General features: G+C 40.3%; 1 pseudogene; it reads left to right on the top strand.

The window, feature by feature from the left end:
* The first annotated feature begins 2,009 nt into the window (after window positions 1–2,009).
* LOC103590431 lies at window positions 2,010–2,782 on the top strand (annotated as a pseudogene).
* Window positions 2,783–6,750: the final 3,968 nt, after the last annotated feature.

The raw sequence follows: 6,750 nt of genomic DNA on the forward strand, positions 1-6,750 counted from the left end.
TGGAAGGAGAGAAAAATAGATCTAACTGGAAGATGCACTAAAGCAGTTAACTCAATCCTAAAGCTATGTCCCTCGTTTTCTGGTAACAGCTAATAGGAAGTCTTCTAAGCTCAAACCATAAAGCTGCAGAAAACCCAGTGCAAACCTACAAACTCACCTAGTACATTCTTGAAATATTTTTTGTTGTTTATGACCCCTATCTGCTTCGAAAAATAATTTTCATTGTTTTGTATTAAAAAACATGAATAATACTTTAAATGTTTGACTAGGTTAAAATATCAGGAGTTATAGGTTGGAGAGTGGAGAGTCGGGAATGGGATAGTAAATTGCAAGCCTTTAGTAGCCATGTCCGCAGACACTGCAGCCTGCAGCATCACAGGAATGACGAGTCATTTTCTGATAGGGATTTGGAGTTCTTTTGTTTAAGGCAAAATGTAATAACTTCCCCCCTTCCCCCACACTCCCCCTAAAATAACTGCAATTAGGACAATGGCTTGTTAAATCTCAGCAGGTTCCTCCAACCTGGATTCATCTTAGCAAAACATGAAATAATGTCTGGCCAGCACTTACCACACGACTCACCTTCACAGCCTGGAGAGTGGAAGGCAGTTGGGAAAAGGCTGAATTCAGCCTTGGGAGAACTTGCCATCAGCCTTTTCCAGGGAACTTCTCCGCTTTTATACCAAGGTTGCCGACTGCAAGCTATATGTGATTGCATGTGATGTTAAGTCCTAATGGAATGTTGGCTTGGATTAGTCCAGATGACTGCCTGTGATCCTCACTATATTTCTCATGGATGACATGACACTTGCTGAGTTCAAAATAAGACCCATCCTTCTAGAAGGAGTTATGTTACAAGCTGGATTCTGCCCAGGTGAATGATGAGGGAGGTGTCAAATGTAGATTTCATGAGAAACAATTCCCTGAGGGATGGTTGAGATAAGGATGTTTGGCCCCCCCAAAAGACAATACATAATCATTGTCCAATATTTTAAGTGCTGTCAGGTAGAAGAAAGTGGGATTAGGAGGAGTCTCAGTGTGGGCAAGTTTTCAATTCTAATGTGAATTCAAGGAAAGAAATGCCTCTGCTCAGGGAAGGAAGGTGTTAGAAGATAAACTTAGACACATTAAAATTTTAAAGAGTTTATTTGAGCAAATGGCAATTCGTGGATCGGGCGGCACCAGACTGCAAGCAGTTGGGCTCCACTGAGGGAGTGTGAGGGGAAGACTTTCATAAGGTGTTCTTGGAAGCAAAACAATGAAAATATTGGATTGGTTAAAGTGGAAAGTCCATAGTTAGAGATTAGCTGGCGGCTTCTGATTGACCAAGCTTAAGTTTCGTTTTCCTAGGCTCTGACCGTTGTCTCTGACTTGGGTTTTGGTTTGCTCACACAGGAACCCAAGGGGCAGGAGCTGTCTCAGCATAATGGCCTCCTAATTAATTTTTTTAACAATGTGTTGAGATAGTGGCAAATATATATACATGTAGACGTTTAAGTTAAACTAGTAGAGACCAGAGTGACAAATGTGTATGCACGAAACTCAGCAGTGAATTGCTGTTCTGGGGTACACTCACTTTAACATGCATAAACCAAACCTGTTTCCATTTCCTATTATCTGAGCACGTCACAGTCACAGTAGTTGGTAATGGGGCTGTATGTAGAGAGAGTGACTCCCAAATTATAATGACACATGCTATAAGTTAGAATTATTATTAAATAATGACCTTTTGGCACTTTGTGGGGCCTGGGGTAGAGGAGGTCAGTTCTCACCGAATCTAGATGGTTTCTTCCAGAGCTTCTGCTCATACATCCTGGGTTTGCATTCCCTACAGGACACTGAGTGCTCAGACTTCAGAAGACAGAAGCTGGATTTTCAGGCTCCTAGGTCATGTCCCTTTCGTATTGTACACATTGAATGCGCTCATGTTTCTTCCTTTACTCAAGACTCAGGAACGCCATCAGCCCAAGGATTTGGCCACTAAAGAATCCTGGGAGAGGAGTCCCGTTATGGCCACTGCTGCCCTGGAGAGGGTGAGGGGGCCGTGCAAGCGAAGCTGCTGCTCAGGCCAGGCACCCAGGCCCCTGGGTGGCTGGTGCAGTCGCTGGCCCTGGCGCTCCTGCCTGCGTCCACTGCCGTGTCCAGTGCTGCACTACAGACTGATTCACCAAGCCGAACTGTACTCAGCTCAGATGTTGCGACTCCAGATAGGAACGCTGCAACACAGGAAAACCAAACCTTCTATTTCCAAATCAGTAGCACTCTCCCTCCCATAGCTACAGAGAAAAGTGGAGCATCTGCAGCCCCTAAAACCTCACCTACCACTTCCCTGTCCCAAGAGCTGACAACAATGACGGTCCCAGCATAGAGGAGGAGGATCTCACACTGAATAGTTCTCCATCTACAGCCAGAGACACTCTGGACAATGGAGATTATGGAGAACCAGACTGTGACTGGACCACAAACCCTAGGGACGACGAGTCTGATGAGACCTTGGAAGAAAACAGGGGTTACATAGAAACTGAACAGTCAATGAAATCTTTTAAGAGCCCATCGTTAAACATAGAAGAGGAAAACAGCCATTTCTTTTTCATCTTATTAGTTTTGCTTTATATAACACTGTTATTTACATAACACAACAAAAAGGAAGATTTTCCTCCTGGTTCAAAGCAGGAAATGGCATGATGGCCTTTATTCTAAGACAGTGGATTATCATCATCTAGACCAGAATGTAAATGAGGCAATGCCTTCTTTGAAGATTACCAATGATTATATTTTTTGAAGTACTGAGATTAGAGTTTGCTTATTATGTAACTTTATTTGCTTGACTTTGGAAATTAAGCAAATAATTTCCAAATTATTTTTTTTTTACTTTGGAAATTTCAAGGCAATTTGGTGCTTTGTAAATTAAGTGTCACAAACAAGGAGTATATAATTTTTTATCTATATTTTTAGAGCTGAATTCAGTCAGGTGTCCAAAATGTGAGTTAAGCATTACCTTATATTTATGCTGTTTTTATTGTTTTAGATTTATTATATTCCTTCTGGAAGTATTAATGATGCTATGTTTAAAATATCCCAAACTTGTATCTAAATTCTAACATATCTGGTACTGCTGACTTAGATTCACTCTCTGCCATCCAAATACTATTTTTTAGGCATATATTTCATATGGTCCTAATAATGTATAAGGATATATGTGATAATGCTTTGCATTTAAGTAACATTTTTTTCTTCCATGAAAACTGCTTTGGATATTTTTAGATCATTTAAACATAATTTAAGGTAATGATATTGCTCAATCTGACTATAATTTTAGGTAACACATTAACTGTGTCTAAAAATTCCGGCAATAGAGACTCTACAGTTTGCAGTGGACCATAGATAAAATGTTACAGAGGTAGCATATTTTTGGTTTGAATTACTGAATTAAAGGTAGAAACTGGTAAAATATTAAATACATGTACAATTGCTTTTAGTTAGCGATTGATTGTAGCATGGGTCCTCCAAGGTTTCAAGCCATGGGCAGAGTTTTAAATTATATCAGATTTGTTCACTTTGTTTATTATCTTATAGTAAGTTTGAATGAATCTTACGGGCCATATCATGTAAGTAATATTGTACCTAGGTCTTTCAAATTAAAATTATACCTGAATGAAGTTGTTTGAATACATAAAGGACATATGTGACTTTCCCCCTTACTTGTTTTATTTTCTTTGTTTTTGTTATAGCAACTGGAAATTATTCGTATTTCATTTTAGACTGTCTTTCTATCATAAAGATTTGATCAGTATGTAAATATGTAATTTGAACCATGGTTGACTGTCAAGTGTCACTACAACTTTTTAGAAAACATAACCCCCAAAATACATTAACCAAGGCCCGGGTGAGCCAGTGGGCATGTGCTCTATGTAGAGACAGGAGAAGCAGTGCCGCCTATCCTTTCTCTTGGTGGACAATGTACTGTCCTAATAAGGAAGGGAAACACAATGGAAATACACAGGAACTGTTTTATTGCAGTAATTTTTTTCATATCTGAAATTGTATTATTTAATATTTTGAATAAGATTTTAAAAAATAAATGGCAAAGCTATAAATCCAAAACAAAGAAAGAAAGAAATTCTGGGAGAGAAGGATCTTGAGGACTTTCCAGCCTTGCCAGTCTGCTCCAGATCATATCTCATCTCTGGCTGCAAAGTCCAACAGGTTGCCTGTCAATCACATGCCTCCAAGTCTGTGCTCATGGAACCCGTCAACTAAACTAAAATCCCACCCACACATTCAAACCAGCTTCTCCCACATCATCTTCAGTGCCTACTTCTCACGCAACACACTTGACCCTCCCCTTCCTGAGATCACTACTGTCCAAGACTCTTCCCCACCAGAATGAGAACCCCGTGGCTGGGCTGGGACTTGTTCACATTTGTGTCCTCAGCACCACTGCAGAGAAGGCATCCTTAGACAGTGTATGAAAGAATAGGTCAATGTGAGTTCTACTCTAGCTCTGGCACTAATCTCTCACCCTGTCACATCCAACTGGCCACCTCTGGAAGCTCTCCTGAGTCTGTCCTCTCTAGTCTATGGCCATTGCCCTGCCCAGCTCAGGCCTCTTTGTTTCTTGCTGGGACTAGGACAGAAGTGCCCTCACTCTGTCACTCCTGTCCTCCTCCCCCACCAGCCTAGGCCAAGATCTGACCATGTTACTGCCCCTCTGTTTACAATCCTTCCACAGCCCTCACTGCACCTGAACCTGGTTCTTAATTCAACCCTGCCTCCTTTAAAGCCTCATTTATTATAATCATTGACTTTTTTGTTTTTCTCTTTCTTTTTTTCCCAAGAAACTTCAAACATTTTCCAGGCTCAGAGACTGATGGGTGCACAAGGCATTCAGCGAGATACTCACCAAATTCCTACTCATCTTTCAAAACCCCACTCAAAAGTCACCTCTCCTTGGGGCTGTTCTTGGGTGAATTCCACTCACTGTCTCTCCACAGAGATAGTCTCCTTAACTTTTCTGTGGCCCTGTAACTCTTGCATTTCTCCTGATTATTAGCACTTATCGCTCTGCATCTTCAGTTTGCTCAACTGTCTCCTTCCCTCACTGGAACTCAGATTGTCCTAATATGATTCTATTCCAGATTCATCGTCCACTCCCAGGGCCAGGCACAAAGTGGGCCAGGGAAGGTGTGTTGAATGAGCAAAAGGGCACTAATAGTTTACCTTAATTGAGTACTCACTATATGCTCTGCACTGCTCTAAGCAATTGGCAGGTATTCGTTTAATTCTCAAAACTGTAGGGCATGTAACGATTATCATTTTCTTTTTACAGATGTAAATCGAGGCACAGACAGGTTAAGTAATTTACCCAAAGTCAAAATAGGAAGTGGAAGAACCAGCTTCAAATTCGGGCGCTCTAACTCCAGACCTGCTCTCTTAATGATTACGCAGGTCTCTGGTCTGGGTGGCCTCCAGGTCATCTTGTTGCCTCCTCTCAAAATCCAAGCCACACGTGCTTGCCTTTACCCACACTGAGCCATCTTCTGGGATGCCCTCCCCCACCATGCCAGGCCTCACTCGTCCCTCCCTTACCCAGGAAAATACTGCTAATGCTTCAATGGTTGTGCAGCCAGAACTCCCCAAAGAGTGAAGGAGGGGGGAAATTTGCTGATTTCCATAAACAAGAGGATTGATATAACTTTTTAAATGTCTGGTATATTGTGTAGTTTACATAAAACTATTCTTTTTAGTGTACATTCCAGTGAATTTTGACAAACACAGTCATAGAATCATCAAAATCAAGACATAGAACTATTCCATTCCTCCCTAAAATTCCCTCACGTTCTTTTGTAGTCAATCCCCACCTCCAGGTCTATTTTGTTTCCCTGTACTTTTGCCTTGGGTATGTATGTATGTAGCCTTTTTCAGTCTGGCTTCTATTGCTTAGCAGTGTGTATTTGAGATTCATCCATGTTACATGTATTAATTGCTTGTGCCTTATAATTATTGAATAGGGATGTCCCATAATGTGTTAACACGTTCACCAGTTGAAAGATATTTGGATTGTTTCCAATTTGAGGCAACTATGAATAAAGTCACTATTTTTGTTTCTGTGTTTCTTTCTGTTGGGTAAGTGCTTAAGAGTGCCAGATTGTGTGTCAAGTGAGTGAATGTTTGTCCCTTTAATAAATTGCCATACTCTTTTCTAGAGTAGCTGTTTCATTTTGCATTTCCACCAACAATGTACGAGAGTCCCAAGCTACACCACAATCTCACCAGCAGTAGGTATTGTCAAATGCTTTGCTTCGTTTTATCCAACCTAATAGATAGAGCAGTACCTTGTTGTGGTTTTATTTCGTATTTCCCTCATGACTTATGATGAGCATCTTCCCATGTGCTTATTTGCCATTCATATTTTCTTCTTTGGTGGAATGTCTTTTCAGATCTTTTGCCCATTTTATACTGGGTTGTATGTTTTCTTATTACTGAATTTATATTCTGGACATAAGTCCTGTTTCATTACTAGTTTTTCCCAATATGTGGTTTATCTTTTCATTCTCTTAATAGTGTCTCTTAAACAAGAGAGGTTTTTAATTTTGATGAAGTTTAATTTATCATTTTTTTCTTTTATGAATTATACTTTTTCTGTTCTATCTAAGAAATATTTGCCTAACCCAAGGTCACAAAGATTTTCTCCTATTTTTTCCCTTCTAAAGGCTTTGTAGTGTTAGGCTTTATATGTGGATCTATGAT

Source organism: Galeopterus variegatus, unplaced genomic scaffold (genome assembly GCF_000696425.1).
Source record: "Galeopterus variegatus unplaced genomic scaffold, G_variegatus-3.0.2 Scaffold816, whole genome shotgun sequence".
Lineage (NCBI taxonomy): Eukaryota > Metazoa > Chordata > Mammalia > Dermoptera > Cynocephalidae > Galeopterus > Galeopterus variegatus.